At 36.0% G+C, this 17530-nt stretch overlaps 1 long non-coding RNA gene across 1 annotated transcript in view; it reads left to right on the plus strand.

Annotated features, from left to right (window-relative positions):
* The window catches only part of LOC136052708 (uncharacterized), a 52827-nt gene that overhangs the window by 14186 nt on the left and 21111 nt on the right, over positions 1-17530 (plus strand). The window contains exon 2 of the long non-coding RNA XR_010622560.1: positions 15621-15733. This is a non-coding gene — a long non-coding RNA (uncharacterized LOC136052708). The remainder of the gene's footprint in view (positions 1-15620; positions 15734-17530) is intronic.

Genomic DNA, 17530 nt, shown 5'->3' on the forward strand with positions numbered 1-17530 from the left:
TCACATGACTGCAAAATTTTTACACCAACATCTAAATAAGAAGTATTTAAGAGGACAGTGAGAATGCTTGGGAGATCTTGGGAAATTTTTTTACCCCATGCTTTTTTTTTTTTTTTTATTAGCTAAACCTATATAGACTACTGTATTTGGAAACTGATGGGGTAAAGGAAGAAAATGCTAATTATCCAATTTGCTTTATGGACATTAACATGACTTTTAGGAGGACACTGGATAAGTTGGGTTGAAGTTCAGTTGAATCAGTTCAAAGTTTGAAGAAAACTCGAAGAGATGATCTCAACTGTTAAATCAGGAGATTATAAGTATTCAAGTGTTTTCCCCCTCCCACAGCTGATTACAGCAGGGATGTTACTATCCTCCCTAATTCAAGAGAAGACCTAGAAAACACAAGATTAGAACAAACGGGATACTATTTTGCTGTTCTTAATGTAGTTTCTTCCTATCATCTCTAATGATTGAATCATAAATTTATTAGTGACTGTGTTAATTGATGACCATTGTGGTTTTATAGTACTAAAACAGAACTGCTTGATTCATTTTGTAGTACTTCTTACAACTCTTTTCAAGTAGTTCTTGAGTACTCAGTAGATTTAGGCAAGCTATCACAGGCAGTATGTGTGAGAAAATCCTGAGAGTCTTACTCAACTGCTGTCCAGAATGGCACAGCTTTTGATTTATCAAGACTTATTCCTTCAGTTCCTTACACCAGAAAGTACAAAGTCTTCAAGACACAGTACTTTGCTGTCTGTAATTATTAACATGGTAAACGTTAGGAAACTCCCTAAAGATGGTAACACGCTGGAACAGATGGCCCACAGAGGTGGGCATCCCTGGAGACTGTCAAGATCAGCTGGACAGGGCTTGGAGCAACGTGATCTAGCTGTAGGTGTCCCTGTTCATTGCAGGGGTGTTGGACTAGATGATCTTGAAGAGTCCCTTCCAATTCAAACGATTCTATGATTCTGTGAATCATCTGTAGCACCTGAATTACCTCAGTCATTCCTCGTGCGCCAAACAGAAAAAGAGACAGCAGAATTTAAGCACCAAGTCTATCTGAAATCACTTTTAAAAAGGCTTATATTTCTGAGATATTTTAAGACAGGAAAAGCATGCAGGACGCTTGTTTAAAAAGAACTACAAAAAAAAAAAAAAGCAAAACAACAACTACTACTACAATTTAGAGAGCTAGTTAAACCTTATTGTTTCTGTATATGCATTTTGCACAATTTTACTTGTCTTTTAGCCATCATAATGTTTGACTTCTCACTCAAGATCTACAGTTAACAATTGTTTCTACTTGTGATTGGTTTTGCTTAAGTTCATAGAATCATTAAGATTAGAAAAGATCTCTAAGATCAAGTCCAACCATCAACCCATTACCACCACGCCCAATAACCCAGATCCCTAAGCATCACATCTACATGGTTCTTGAAAATCTCCAGAGACAAGTCCTTAGGTAGCCTGTTCCAATACTTGCAATACTTCCAATACTCATTCTAAGAATAAATATTCCTAATATCCAACCTAAACCTCTCCTGGTGCAACTTGTAGCCATTATTTCTCATCCTATTTCTAGTCACCTGGGAGAAGAGACCAACCCACACCTTGTTACAACCTCCATTCAGGGCATTGTAGAGTGCTAAGGTTCCCCTGATTCTCCTCTCTCCAGACTAAACAATCCCAGTTCCCTCAAATGCTCCTCATAAGACTTGCATTCCAGCCTCACTGCCCTTCTTTGGACACGCTCCAATGCATTAGTATCTTTCTTGTAGCAAGGTGCCCAAAACTAAACTCAATACTTGAGGTTCAACCTCACAGTTTCTGAGTACAGTGGGAAAATCACTTCCCTAGTTCTTCTGACAGCAAGCCATGATGCTGAAAGAGAAATACAAAGATGTACCAAGAGTTAATAGAGAGGTATAATATATTCAAAGTACTTGCAATGAGTCAAGTTATACCACACTAGCCTACCTAAACCACATAAACTTGGTGCCAAGTGATCAACAGCAATGTGACCAGTAAAACATACCTGATAGAACTCATTACTTCACCAGCTGTTCTCTGATACGGACTATATGTAGGCGGTTGATCTTTTTGTTATTGTTCTAGAATGTAGCAAGGAGTGTTTATTTTCTTGTGCATTGTATTTGTTTGTCTTGCTTCTACCTATGGTGTAGTTTGATTTCAGTTCAAACATTAGGATAAAAATAAATGGCTTTATTAAATAAGTCTACACTTGCTGGTTATCTACAGAGTTGCCATTAACTGAAACTAAAAGTTTGCCCTAATATGAAGCCTTGCAAGTGCAGTCTGAGATTTGAGTTGGACTTTGGATTGTTTGCAAATCATGGCTATCCATATGGGGGCTCTAAGTGCTTGATGATCCAAATTACTAAATTGAATTGAAATCTCTTCTCCATTAATGTACCTAAGACATTTGTGCACAGCAGACATTTGAAATCTTAGTCTCTCCCCCTTGCTAATACAATCTTGTTTTCCCCAGATAAATGGCAAGCTGCCAATTAGGGAAGTACACATGCTGCAACGTGAAGGAAAATAAGTAGATATGTCTGTATGTATAACTACAAGTCCAAGTATTGTCTGGTGCAGCTGGAGAGAAAAACATTCCAAAAAAGCTAATTACAATTCCAGCCTTTATTATTATTATTATTATAAACAGAAGCCTTCGTGTTACGTTCTTCACTACATCTTATTACTTCCATTTAACCTTTACTTTGTTTTTCTATTTCCCCAATTCAAAACCTTAAAAATAAAATTATATAAAAAACATTAAAATAAAAGAAAAAAATATAACAAGGCAAGTTATCAAACCATAAAACAAAGAAAAGAATTCTCTTAATTCCTTCCGTTACCTCTATGGAAGAGGATTTTAGCTGCTTTTATTCCTATGTAGAACAACTCCAATGCAGACATCAGAGTTGAACTGAAATATCTACAAAAGAAAACCTATTAGTATTGACTAAAACATTTCTGTAAACCTTCCTTCCCGCTTCGTAAGGAAGGAAAGAGCAAGTTATCGGGGAAGCTGGTGGGCAACCCATGCTCCTGTTACAGATTCAGTGGTGTAAAATGAGAAACCCCTTCTGCTCATTCCCTGACTGTTGCACTGTGGGAAGATGTTTCAAGCTTGCTTCCTTTTATTCACTCTAGAGTAAAACAAAGGAAATTTAGAATATTTCAGATACTGCAATACAATAATACAGAAATCTAGGCAACTCTATATGGTTTATCAGAGACATAGAGCCACATAACATTCTCAAAATCTGGCTGTATTAATCTGAAAATTAACAAAACTGTAAATGTCTACATGTTCTCTCTATCCTTTCCATCTTGGTACTGAAAGTACCATCTACAAGGTCACTATATTTGTTGAGGTAGCTAAAATAAAAATACAACCACAGTTATATTTTATTCATCCTCCTGTCTGGTTCAAAATGAGACAATTAGCATAAGTAAATTTTTGGGGCGCTAAATCTCTGCATGACTGTGCTACATGCTCTCCTTATGAAAAGCTTGGCATCTACTTATGCCACAGTGCTCAACATAAGCTGCTTTCCTCTAATACATAGATCACTTTTGTACAGGAGCATTGCCATTTTTCATTTGCAAGAGCAACTATATGAAGTGATAGAGCTTTCAGAAATGGAAGAATGTGCCCTACTTTAAACTTAACAGAAAGTGGCATTTCATCTTCTAGCCTTGCCAGTGCACTTGTTAGTAATGTGATGTAATGTGTCATGTAGGTTGAAGAGAAGTTGTTTGCCTCAAGGATCAAGTGCCACTTCTCACCAAAAACGTAAAAAGATTTCACTTCATGTTTGACTCCTAATTCACAAGTAGTTCTGCCTTTGAATATCAACTTTTCTGTCAAGTTGGAAATAGTGGTTCATGAAGTTGCACTTCAAATGAAGTTGTACTATTTCTTATCAAAACTCCTTTGCAAATCATTTCTAAGGATTAAAAGGAGATTTTTCTTCAAAAGCAGATGTACTGACTCCAAAATATCTCTTTCCCATTCAGTAGCAAATCAACAGTTTAGACAGATCTCTTCATTCTAAACTTCCACTGAAATTTAACGTGGAACAGAACAAGTTTTGAACTGTAGAAGTTTTGTGGGGTGGAAAAAATGAGCTTTCTGCTTACCTGTGGTCATAAAAATATTTATCAGTTTCCCAGTTAAAAAATACCAATGAATGGTATACAGTGATTCATTTCTGTGTATGAAGAATTCATGTAAGTTGGGAAACTAGCATTCAGAGACCATATTCAACATACTGAACCATGTTACTTTCTCTCATCTTCACGCAGACGCAACAATGTGGCCTCCCATTAAGTTATTAAGAATGTAATCTAATGAGTCAGAAGTAACTCAAAGTTGCATAATGGGTAATTAACAACCCATGGTCAATTTGTGGAAAGCTCTTGCAAGATATCTTGTGTAGAACAGTACCCAATGTATAATATTAATGTATAATACCAAATGTATAAACGTTGGTCCATTATGAACATGCACAACTACTTCTGCCAACTATTCAAGTTAAAGATCCAGTAAAAGCAATGAATGAAAACAGAGTAATGCCTTACAAGGTTTTGAAATTACATAGTTAGCTATAATAATAAAACTAGCACATCTCAATCCACACCCACCTTATATTTTGTATGAGAATTGCAATTGTTAAAGGAGTAGGTAAATACATTAAGGAGAGAGGAAGGATGACTTTTGGGATATTAAATACAAGTATAGGGGGAGAAAAAAATAATGAGTCAGATCTGTGTTTCAAACAATTCTGCTGCTACCAGATTATGCCTTCACAGAATAAGTGACATGTGGAGCAAACTAGACAAGATAAAGATCTTCTCAGCCTCTGATTATGATTAGAGCTAAAGAAGTATTTGACAAAGGGTACTAAATAACGCATTCCTAGGTCTTTGAAGCCTTCATTGTTACAGATAAGAAGGCTCAAGAAAGGCTACTATTGTTGAAAAGTATCTTCAACAATTACAGTAATTATAGCAGGCTGCCCTTTCCCAAGTCACGGAACTGTACTGTTTGGATGTCAGGTAACTCAGTGGACTTCTCTTTGGGGAAAACCCAAAGCTCCTCAGGAGTTAAGCAGAATAGCCTAGTCACTACTGCTGCCTTCACCTTCCATTTTAGATCTTTTGTAAGAAAGCTAAGTACACACTGAAATAAAACCAGGGACTGTTTGAGACCTTCTGTAAAGATTGATCTATATGAGGTGTGGAATGAAGTTAATATTTCTAATAAGTACAGATCCCATATGGACATTTTGACCTATCTTAAAATTTAAGACAGTTTCCTTAAAATAAATTCCTCACTGCCACTGATGTACTGGACTTTCTTCCATCCATCTTTGACACTAGCAAGTCCCTTGGAAAATTAAAAAATACTGGTTGCTAGAGTTTAAAAAATATTGTCCAACAAAACGTGTAGCTATTTCTTTACTAAGACAGAAACACTTAAAATTAGAAAATTTGCCATGTTTGAAAAGAGAACTATAAACATACTCAACAAATGCATATTCTTCTGGAGGGTGTAAGTCAATAATATGGCAGTGTGCTTGGATATAGTAGGTGAAAACTGGCTGAAGTTTCCTCTGGGCTCAAATTTAATTTGTGGCATGTCTCATCAACATTAGACATCTCTAGATTGAAATATAAAAATATGTATATACTGAAATATACTCACTAATCCTCACATATTTCAAATAATTCTTGAAATTTAGATTGCTGATAGGTAAAAATTTTCTTTTATGGCATGAACTCTTATTGAAAGGTTTCTAAATATTTTAAAGCAAAATGATCAGTATAATAATATTAAAGTCCCTAAAAAGATACATAGATATAAGAAAAAAAAGAGTCACTGAAATCAAAGTAACAACAGGAACACATGGCAGGTTTCATTTAGCTAAGAAATATTTGTGATTCTGGAGAGAAGTTTTGTCTGGAAGCATGCAAATGATAAGAGTCAGAGTGCTCTGACTGCAGTGCTACATCTCAGTAAGTCATGTGATGTGCAGTGCTTTCACTAAAAACAGATTTAAAAGTGTTTTTCTAGTTAATAAAATTAAAATGAACTATTAAGACCTCTTTGATGAACTAACATGTCATTACAGTAGGTTATAATACCTGCAGCACTGATAATGTTTGCCAGGGCATGTGCTGTTATCGGAGCAACTTGAGGAGGAACAGAGCCAGAGGCCAAACTTTTTCAGCCAACTAAGAATCAATGTATGCCTGCAGTACATTTTTTTTTGTTTATTTTGGTGGGGGTTTCTGTTGTTTGTTTTTTCTAACTATGACCTTATTGCAGGTGAAATGCAGATTACCATTCTTTAAGTGAAACAACATGGACAAGAATCACTGAAAAAAGTATTTCAAGTTCTAACTTGAAGACACGTTGCATTAACATGGTGATGTCTACGTATGCTAAATTAATTAGTAAAATGAAAGCATTAGATGCAATACTGCTTAGGAGCAGAACTCACAGCATACACCAAAATATTGTTTGATATACCATGAAGGACGTAATTTACTAAAAATCTTTTTCTTGAATAGCATGATTTATGTACTCTTGAAACAAGTTTGGCTCTATCAGTTCATAGCCATGTACTTACCATATCAAGGAACATACAGAGCTTGGAAAGAAAAAAAAAGTGTAAATCCTTAAGTTTTCTTATTTAATAAAACTCACTTACTGTATTGTAAATGAACACTTCTACTACATCTGCATCAAGAGACGGTAATGAAGGATGGAAATTTGCAAAACAAACAAAAAACAGCTATTTACAGAGGAGTATAGAACCTGCTGGGTGAAGAAAAAAAAAAAAAGAGCAGTAGAAAAGGAAAGTATTACTGATCTTTATTTTGCCTTCTTAGATGCCTTACTGTTAAACCAAAAAAATCCAGTTATTAGCTAGTCATACCATATTTGGTTTATCAGTGTCAAATAATGTTTCCGGAAAGAAGCAGACAAAAGTAGTTACAAAAACTTAAAAGTGTTACCTTCTTAAAAGAGGAGATTTAATCTAACAAAAGTTCGGTTTCACCACTGCGTATTCCTATCTCCTGGCTTTTCCAAAAACAGTTTTCTAAGGAACATCATCATAGGCATTGCTTTGATGAGTCGGGGCTTAAATAGTTACACCAAAACATAATAAATTGAGCATGAATTCCTTTACTCACCTGATACCTAATGGAAAATGTAACATCTTACTATACATCATTACACCTTCCTCTGATTAACAGTGATGCAGATCATTTTGAGTCTCAGGTGGTTGAAATACAAGTCTAAAGAAAATTTGCTTCTAATTTGTATGTTAAGCAGAAGTCTTTCCTTCTAAATCAGCATTTGGAGTATGCTTGAATGAGAACTACTGGTTTTGTTTGTGTGTTTTGTTTATCTTTTTATCCACCCTCTTTTGACCTCTTAGTCAATGCTACTTCTGCTGGGGTAGAGAGAGCGCAGCAAGAACTCTTGCAGTGTTGCCCTTCTTAATTGTTCCCTTCTAGGATGTGAGGCAGAAGAGCCAAGAAGTGACCAACAGTACTGATGATAAAAATAAAATTCTTGAAGTCAGTCCATCTGTACGCTTCTACTTTCACAGTAATTCTACAGCATTCTCATCTACATAAATATTATTTCATTTAAAAGGAGTATTAATGAGAATATAATCTTTAAATTGCATGTCAGAGTTAGGTTACTGATTAAAACAAGTGGGGATACTCAGTTTCTGTGAATTATAAACTTTGTGAATCTTCCCATCCTAAGAGGAAGTACTTAAGAATAAACCATAGAAGTACTAAAAAATTGTCTGGAATGCAATTGGAAAGATTCAGAGTTGAATGTGGATGTATTTTCCTTTTTCTAGTTGCTTTTTTCTTTTTTTTTCTTTCTTTTTTTTTCTTTTTTTTCTTTTTTTTAATAAAGACCCTATCACCAAAACAGAAATAAAATTCTCTTTACCCCTCAGTAAATAAGACAAGTGAAAATACTTTAAAATGCTGGAGAAGGAATGCATCAGATCAGATCACACACACGCACAATATACTCAAAGTTCTTTAAAATCTTAGAAGACAAAAATAAATAGTTTGTTAATAGCCATGGTATAATCAGAATAGTTACAGCTACTTTTAAGTTTGCTATTTTAATAGAGTGAGCTTTGGATAATATCCTATTTAAAAAAAATCTAAAAAGCCTACCATCATCCTTTTAGGAGAAGAGTACTATAGCATCAAATGGTATTTCCAACATCATGTGAAATAAACTGGAAATCTATAGAGTAGCCTGGAAACTGGCAGTTCTCAAGAGTTTCACTTGGAAACTACACATCTATGAGTTTAAGATAACAGAATTCTGCTACCAGTATCTGGTCTTATTAGGGCTGTACTTTTTTCATAAAGCAGGCCTACACCAGAAGCCTTGTTTTACACTATGCAACAGTCTAGTATGTTTGTTAATTTCTGTGAAATATGCACTAGATCAGTCTGCACATACTGGTGCACTAAGTAGCAGTGCTGTGTTACTGAACTGTACTCTGACCTTAAGATTCAGATATTTCAACATTCCATCACTTTTCATTCTGAAAAGAATCATCCTATACATTAAAGTTCCCTCCTTAGACGTGCAAAGTCTCATCAAGAGCTGAATACAAGGATTATGCTCAGTGTAAAAGTCTTCTTGGTGACATACAATTGAAGACATTCAAATTCTTTACTAAAAATATTTTTATATTATTTTCCATGTAATTAGAAAAACTTTAAACTTAGGTCAATTATGTAAAGCATATAAACATCTGATTTTTTGAAGTTCCAAAAAATTATATTTAATCTTACACAATTTTCTTCAAAGATTTTCTTTGTAGTATAACTTTTCATGTTTTAAAATAGTCTCTTGTCTACAAAGAAACTTCTCTTAAGAACTGGGACTGCACTAAATATCACAGCTCTGGAAAAGAAAAAAAAGGAAAAAGAAAAAAAAGACAAATCTCAGAACAAATCAAACCCAAAAAGCATGACATAGTAGTTTATATTTGTGCCTGAACTAAACAGTTATACTCAAACCATTGCCTTTCAATTTTTTTTCTTATTGTAGTAGCTATTTGAGACATTTATTTGCACCAAGAAGGCAAGAACTTGAGGCAAATAGTATCACATCCCCAAGCTGTCTCCTGAAAAGCTGTGATTCTAGCTAGAAATAGGCATGCACAATTCAGGATGATAGAACTCAGCACTCAGTATTTAAAAGGAGGGAAATGCATTTAGAAAATAACAGAAGTCCACTTGCTCTCTGGAATCATATAATTTCAAAGTCAAACAGAAAGTGTGTACTTAAAGTTAGATATATTCACTCAGATACCTCATTTAATTAGTCAGTTAACAGCATCTTCAGAAAACATTTTAAATTGACAAGGCAGAGAAAGAAGCCATGTAAATAGTTCAACTTCTTTTTGGATGTAGTCTGTTGCTTTCGATAGTGTTAACTAATTTCAGTGGAAAAAAATAAACAAAATGATGGGATATGGTGTTGGGATACCTTTGAATTTATTGAATTCCTTCTAAAATGCTCTATGGAAGGGCTATTTAGTATTCATTGCCATGCTCCTGTACAGCGATGGCTGTTAATCTTCTAAAATGTACAGAAAAGGAAAAACATTAGTTCTACGAACAGGCTTATTTGGGTCTACCTTGTCATTTTTAGTATATGAGCTTTTGGGTTTACTACAGAGAGAAAAAACAAATCTAGTAGTTAACTGTAAATTAAATAGCGAAAGTAGGAAATCACTGACTAGTGTGTCTTAAAAAAATAGAAATCAGTGAAATAAATTATCTTTTCTTCCCTTTTCAAGGTCAGCATTAAGATGCCATACAGACTGTATTACACAATTGTATCACATTGCGGACATAGTGAACAATTAACCCTTCATTCAGCAAGCTCAGACTTAAGGTCCAGCATAACCACAGTGTTAGATGGACCTTCCAGTGCCTCTGAATATTGCATTTACTTATCACTGCTCCTCTAGTAAAACACATACCCCTCTCTTCCCCACCAAGTAACCCAAAAAACAGGCAGAGCAATGTGGAGCTGCCAAAATGACCTTCACAGTTCAGTGAGATAACTGAGAGGAACTGGAAGGGGAGCAGGAAGGGGGGGGGGGGTTTCCAACCATTTTCTGAAAAGGTATCTCTGAATGGAAAATACAATCTTTAAAAAAGGAAAAATTAGAAAAAAAATATGTATCAACTTTTTCTTAGGTTTCCTTTCTTTTCTTATCTTCCTAAAATTCATATATATAATTTGTTCCCGGAAATGTCTGAAATGCCTTCTGGTAGCTTTTAAATAAACACAAAAATCTCCTTCAAAGAGTTTGAAATAATGACAGAGGGAAGTATTCCTGGACTATTATACAGATGTAATCAAAGATCAGGAATCACTGTCAATAATTAAAATGCGTTATCATTATTTTTGCACCTTTGATTTGCTATCACATAACTGAACCAGGCTTGAGCAAAGCTCTAATGTGCTTCCACAGTAATCTTTCCCACTAATATCATCGGACCTCAGCTGCATTTCTCAGCTAGGAGCTAATGTTTCTGGATCCATGTTGCCATTGCTGTTTCATTTGTCAGCAAAGCCTTATTTACTTGCTTCCTGTTATTAATTATGGGAAACGGGATCTCTTCAAGCTGTAGGAGAGGCTCTTTTAACTGCTGTCTAGACTTTTCAAGACAAAATATTGATGAGTCCTTTAATGTTTGTGCAGAGACACAAGCTGAGCAAAAAAACATCGTTGCCTCTAACAGCTTAAGACTCCTTATCACATATTCACACAAAAAGATCCTTTAAATCACTTGGGCTCACATTCTGATTGTTAGTCAGTGAAGTAAGGTTTTCTTTCATAGTTGGATACTTGCTTCATCTGTCACACTGATTAATTAACAGCTCACAGTATGAGCCCTGAGCTTAAATAGCCTACTGAAATGAGGAGAGAGATCAACATTTATATTCCATAAAAAGCTAAGAAGAAAAAATGCTTTATTTAATATGAAGGAACCTATCTTCCAATAATAAAAAGAAAAAAATGAACTGATTTCTGTTTGGCTATGTTATACACGATGATGAAAGCGCATGGGCTATAAAGGAAAACTGCAGTGGAGGAATAGGACAAAAGTTAGAGAAATCAAAATATTTTAAAATATTGGTGAGGGATTTCAATCAATTGGCTATTGGTCAGAAAGAAGCAGGTCTTGAACAGCAGTGAAATAGTTTTCTTCACCACCAAAGACAGTTTATCAGCACAACAAACAAGCCTATAAGCACAGTAACACTGCCTGCACACATACACTGGGAGAAGGCATGCAATTCATCAAAACAGAAATTTTCTCAAACGTTAAACCTACAGCTGTTTTCAGCTGAAGCATTTGTAGTTTCTCCCGCCGTGCACACCTTCCTGAAACTGTTATGGTCTGACAGTATTTCAAGAGTTTAACTTTCAACAACTACAAGCTGTCCCCCTTTTCTAAGCCCCTCCAGTACTGCTGAGTGGACAAAAAATTACAGATGCAAGAAAAGCTGACAAATGACTGCAAGGCCCCTCCTCTCCAGTGCCTCGACAGCCGAAGCTCCTGCCAAAACATGCCTGAAAGCTAGCGAGGAGACAAAGACACAAAGATTCCATTTTCTTGGGTAAAGGAGTTTTCACATAAAACTACCAGACAGAAGAATACGAATAGACACACACTGGCACACGTATAATTCCAAAAACAGCGCAGGAATGTGTGTTTCAAGAAAAAAAAAATAAAAATTAGGGCTCATTATTCAGTAAGCTCAAACGCTGTTTAAGACACAGTTCTTTTTAAACTGCAGAATGCCATGAGGGGTGGGAGAGGGAAAGCTTCCAGAAAGCTGGAAAATCATTTTCAGTTGTGGAGGACTTCCAGTTCTACGAGATCCAAGCTGAGATGTCACTGCTGTTCCTCTAAATCATCTCTTGATAAAGTCGTAGTACACATACAATCAAAATAAAGTAAACTCAGCTTTTTTAGCTCAAATCTGTTTGTGTGTTTACTATTGAAAGATTATTCCCCCAGGGTATCATTAATAAAGTTGCAGTGAGTTTAAAACCCTGGCACCTAAGCACTTCCAAGTTTGCAAGCTTTTAATCTTAAGTTTACTACTTTTGGCTTGTTCTACTATCGTGACTGGCACTCATCACTGAGCTGGAACCGCTTCTGTGAGCAGAGATCAGCAGCAATGGGAACTGAGACAAGCTGAGCAGAAAGAAAACGAAAGAACGTGACTTCTCTCTGAAACGAGTCAGGAAGTTGGGAAAGAGTGCAACTGAGGGTGGGAAAACTTCAAGTGGAACTACTCAACTTTCTCATTAATTTAAAAATGAAAAAGATGTTTACAATAACGGCACATAAGTTAAAAGCTATCAATTATTTTAAGCATGGTCCCAATCCATTAGGATTCAGCAGCAAAACCAGCTATTATTAAAAATAACATGAACTCCCACCAGACTGGTAATTTACAAAGTGGGGGTGTAAAATGGAGGCTTCATCACTAGTAAGGTTTACAGAATGCACGCAGATCTGATAATTACTGTTCATCAACATGTAGCATTCTTACAGATCTCTGCTTAAAGCAGCCCTTTTATGTGAGGCTGTGTCTACATAAATGGTATCAGAGGCACCCAAACTGAACCAAGGTCTTCCAGTCTTTCAGCAGAAACATTTATGCAGTATAAACAAAAACCAAACCATTACATAATGCAAAGCCTTGCACTGACAGGTTTGCAATTGAGCCAAAATACAACTGCTGCAACCCCACTACTAGATATGCTATGCAGTTCTGCTGCCCCTGTGCCGCAGGCTGGTCTTGCTCCTGCATCCAGAGCACTGCAGAAAGCCCTGCAGGCAGCAAGCCCAGCTCTCTGCCCTCTGCTTACCTTCATTTCCCCTTCCTCCAACCCAGACTTAGACATAGGGGTTTCCTCTGATCACTTAAGACCCAGACCATAAAGATGTGGCACAGTTGTCATTTATCACAAGTGCTGCCCTACAGACCTTGCTATTCAGTTCTGTCCATTCCTAAAGACTGCTCTGATGATACACTTTATGAAGGAAAGGACTGATAATCTTCTCACTAAGTAATCAAACCAACTGAAGGTATCAATGCTGATCATTATAATTATACATGGTTTGAAGTAAATCAGGATCATTAAGAAAACACAAAGATTATACTGGAAAACAGTTCTAATCTTCTTATTCCAATTAAGGTTAATAGTGAACACAAAACTTTGAACATTACATGTTGAATTATAAATTTATGCTTTTTTATTAAACTCCTTCACCTTGCTTTGTCTGATCCCATTATTTTTCCATTTGCTAATTCCAGACATTTTTAAGTCTTCTTAGCTAGACAGTATCTACATGCTTTTTGTTCATAGTTTACCATCCAGCCATCACTGATCTCTTCATCCCATTTTCTTACTGACACAAAATCCTCTCATCTGCTCAGACAAAATGCCACAGCAAGGGTAGGATCTCTACCCTCCATCTCTTAGGTCTCCATTCTCCACCAGGTCCATCCCCCGGCACCTTTCTGCTTCTCATCCATGTTATACAGTTTTCCCTAACAAGAAATCCACTCTTGTGACTAGCAGCATTTACTTCCACGGTTGTCTCCTCAAACAGGCATCTTCCTCTTCATCTCAAGAGAAGAGGCTTAGGAACAGCTATCATGACCCCTAACATCCTACTAAATCCACTCAAACCTCCAGCAAAGCCAGCAAAATCCAGCCTGGTATCAGTCAGGGAGCCGGCATACTGAAACTTGTGCCCAGCAAGCTGCCTTGATCCTTTTCCGTGTGCCTACATCAAATAGCAGCTAGGGCAAGTGTTTGAGTACGGTAGTTACTCTGCTTTGTGTTTGCATAGTACCCAGTACAAAGGGATCCTAATGTTGATGCACTGCAGAGATGTGAAAGCCTGTATCTCACAGTTTGATCCCTCTTATTGATGCACTTACTGTCTAGGGGAAAGACACAGAGTAAAGAATGAAACTAGAATCAAGACAACATTTATGACTGGAAAGTTACATACTTCCTCTAATACAGCAAGTAAACATTCTTGAGTCTAATATTTCAAAATAATCTTGAAAGAAAAATAAGAAGTTTATATCAAATTCTAGAAGCACCACAGAAGATCGCATTCTAGAATTATTTCAAACTATAAAAGCTACTGGAAGTTAAAATGAAATCTTGAATCTTTGTCTTATGCCTGTCATTGCAACTGAGTTAATTTTAATGACTATGTGTCCAGGCAATAGGTGACATAGGGTTTGAAAAAGGAGACTGTGTTTTAGTTGGCCTTTGCACACTGTTGACATTAAGCATAAAATTTATTACCATTAATGGGCAAATTGTAATTAAAGCACACCCTGAGGGGTGGGGTGATTTTTGTTTTTGTTTTTACCCCCACACGTTCCACAAATGTGATATTTATGAAAACTCCTTGGAGATCTCAACTTTGCACGTTTCTGAGATGATTTTAACACAGATGATGTAGTTACACTCAAGGTGAATGTGAAGTTCTCAAAACATCTTCTATTGGAACTGGATGAAGTTTAATAGTACAAACAAGTCTTCTTAAGCATATGATACATAATTATAGTATTTTTCAGACTATAAACACTTCAAAAAGGGGATCCGTAGACCATTGAGAAGTATAGATTTGAACATTATTTCTTTTAAATTTAATGCACGATACTTGATACTAGACTCATTTATGAGTCCAATTTAATAAGCAAATGGTTTTAACAAGACCTAGAATATTTGTTACTTTAGCTTCACATTTTCCAAATGTGCGAGATGCCAAGAATTGGAAGGCTTTGAGATTCACAGCACTTGAGGGACAGGCGAAAATTGATTACATTGCAGGCTAAGGATGTAACAAAATTCAGAGCTATTTAAAATTAAGGTTTTTGAAATATTTCATCAGGCTTCATGCTTAGTACTGAAAAAGGTCAGACTATTACCTAGACCTGTACTTCTGAGTATTTAAGTAGGATTTAGTTATTTAAGATACAAAATGAAACATAAGCTCAATTGTGGCAGAAGAGTTAGGAACGCAGGTTTATTATTTGAGTTTTCAGAGAAGGATCATATTAATGCTTACCTGGAACACTGAAAAACAGCCTATGGCTCATTTTCTGTTTGCTTTTGTTTTTGTCTTTCTAAATAATCTCACAAAAACACAGCATGAAGCAAAGTACCACAGAGCTACTTATTTGGGATATTAAAATGATCAAAAGTATAAGATTTACAGAATTATTTTTCAGCTTAAAATTCTGAATAATCTCTTTTCATTCAGAGCAAAAATGAAGCACAACATACTCCATCTCAAAAAAAAACAACAAAAGAATTAGTATAATAACACTGCCAGACCTCTAAAACAGAGCTAAGTATTTTTCCTTGGGTAATGAAGAAAACTATCAGCTGATCTATTGAGCATGTTCTGAGCTATCACTTTAAATCTTTCCTTTCTTTGTTTTCTAGACAAATCATCACTGATCTCCAGACAAGCAAAGAAGTGAGCTGAGGGCAATTTAACTACCGCCTTCTGTGTCAGTTCCCCAGAAGTCAATGAGGCATACTGTTGGGTCTCCAAGGTACATCCCAGAGATTATTTAGTCTTGCTGTACAATTAACAAATGATTAGAGCAAGCTGTTTTCTTCAATTATATTAAGATACTTGCAGCAGTGAGAGCTATTACACTTTACGGTAGACTGTACCTCTCAGAATGATGTGTACTAGCACTTTATAATGATTTGTCAACTCAATCAAATGACCAGGCAACACAGTGGCCTCAGCTACAAGGAAGAGACTATTATGACTTCACCCATGTCACTTAGGTAAATCCAGTAATAACGTCTAAGCTGCAAAATGCACAGAAGTATTTGAACAATAGTTTTCATGATAGGAATTTTTTGTATTTCAAGCCACACCTGTAAGCCTTCTTATAAACGGAAACCAACAAAATAGCAGTTTGAATTAATCAGATGGTTTCAAGTGTTAAAAGAATAAAAGTTTAAACAAGTACCCAGGTAAAATGATGCCTTCTAGTAGGCCACATGAAAATCTCAATTATAGAAATCATTATTCTAAGTATTATGTGCTATTTTATGTTCCCAGCAGGATGTTTTTCATCTCATCAGGAGTTTCCAGGGCTGTTTAGTGTTTCTATGTATGCAAAACACACTTAAGGGCCCCCAAAAGATCTGCTAATTAAAAAAGCCTAGTAAAGTGGTCAGACAGACTGGAACTTGAGTATTATAGGTAAGAGGGAAGAAATGAAGGCTTAGAAACTATAATTTCTCTTTCTGTGGTAGCAGCAGAAGCAGCTGTTATAGACAGCAAATTAAAGATGTGGCTGACTAAGCCAACAGTCTGGAAACAGGACGTTGCAAAAACATAACAGCAAGTCATACGCACCCCACTTTTAAAAAGCCAAAAGTGCTGACTATTTCTTTTTCTCCCTCCCTTCCTGTTATCCTCATCAGTCACAAATATCCTCCAGTTGGTATCCTTCCAACCCTTGCTCAACAGCTCTAATTTCCCACCCCCGTCTTGGGGAGTTAATAATTCCTGAGTCTTCAGACAAGCACTCGGTCATAGTGGGAGTTGTCAGCAAACAAGAAGGGATACTTCTAAAAGAAAAACAGGTGAAATAACAAGAGATACTGTTGTTCTGTGCATTCATTTTTGCATGAGTTGTTCATCAAAAACGAAAAAATTCTTCCAGTACTGTACAGCACTTACCATTCTTAGAGGGCAGTTTCCTCTGCCCAGTAAAATCAGTGTCTAGAAATAGAATGTTCTCAAATTCAAAATCAGAAAAAATTACTGCTATCTCTTTCTTGATCCATTTTTCCATCTTCATTCTTTTAGAAATCAGTCAAAACTCATTGTGCTGTGAGCTAATGTGACTCTACTCTGTTTTCCAAGTCTGAAAAGTGATGGAGGCTCAATTAATTTTTGCAAATATAATTTATATTTAAAGAAGAACTTGAACTTTCTTTACACCTGGTTGGGCTTATGGACCTTCTGTTAGAAGAAACATTTATTTTAGCTTTAAGGTCAGTAGTGTTGTGAACCTAGATTTATTCTCAATTTATTTTAGCATAAATCTGTGTACAATTTTAGAGCTCAGATTTTACAGAATGAATGAATATCCCATGATCTACTTCCTCTCTGTCTGTTTGGACTCAAAGTAAATTCATCATTTCTTATTTGAAGTCGATGCATTTAAGTGCTGTCATTTCAACACTTCCCTAAGAATGTACTTCATTTTGCTGAATTGAAGCATTGCACTGGATTTGAGACACACTTACAACTTACGCAAGCAAATTAGGTGCCCGTTTCTTATCAGAAGTGAGCCAAATTTAACCTTTAAAGGTGGCATGGG

Source organism: Cyrtonyx montezumae, unplaced genomic scaffold (assembly GCF_038088225.1).
Source record: "Cyrtonyx montezumae isolate F1298 unplaced genomic scaffold, pur_monq_1.0 scaffold_1, whole genome shotgun sequence".
Lineage (NCBI taxonomy): Eukaryota > Metazoa > Chordata > Aves > Galliformes > Odontophoridae > Cyrtonyx > Cyrtonyx montezumae.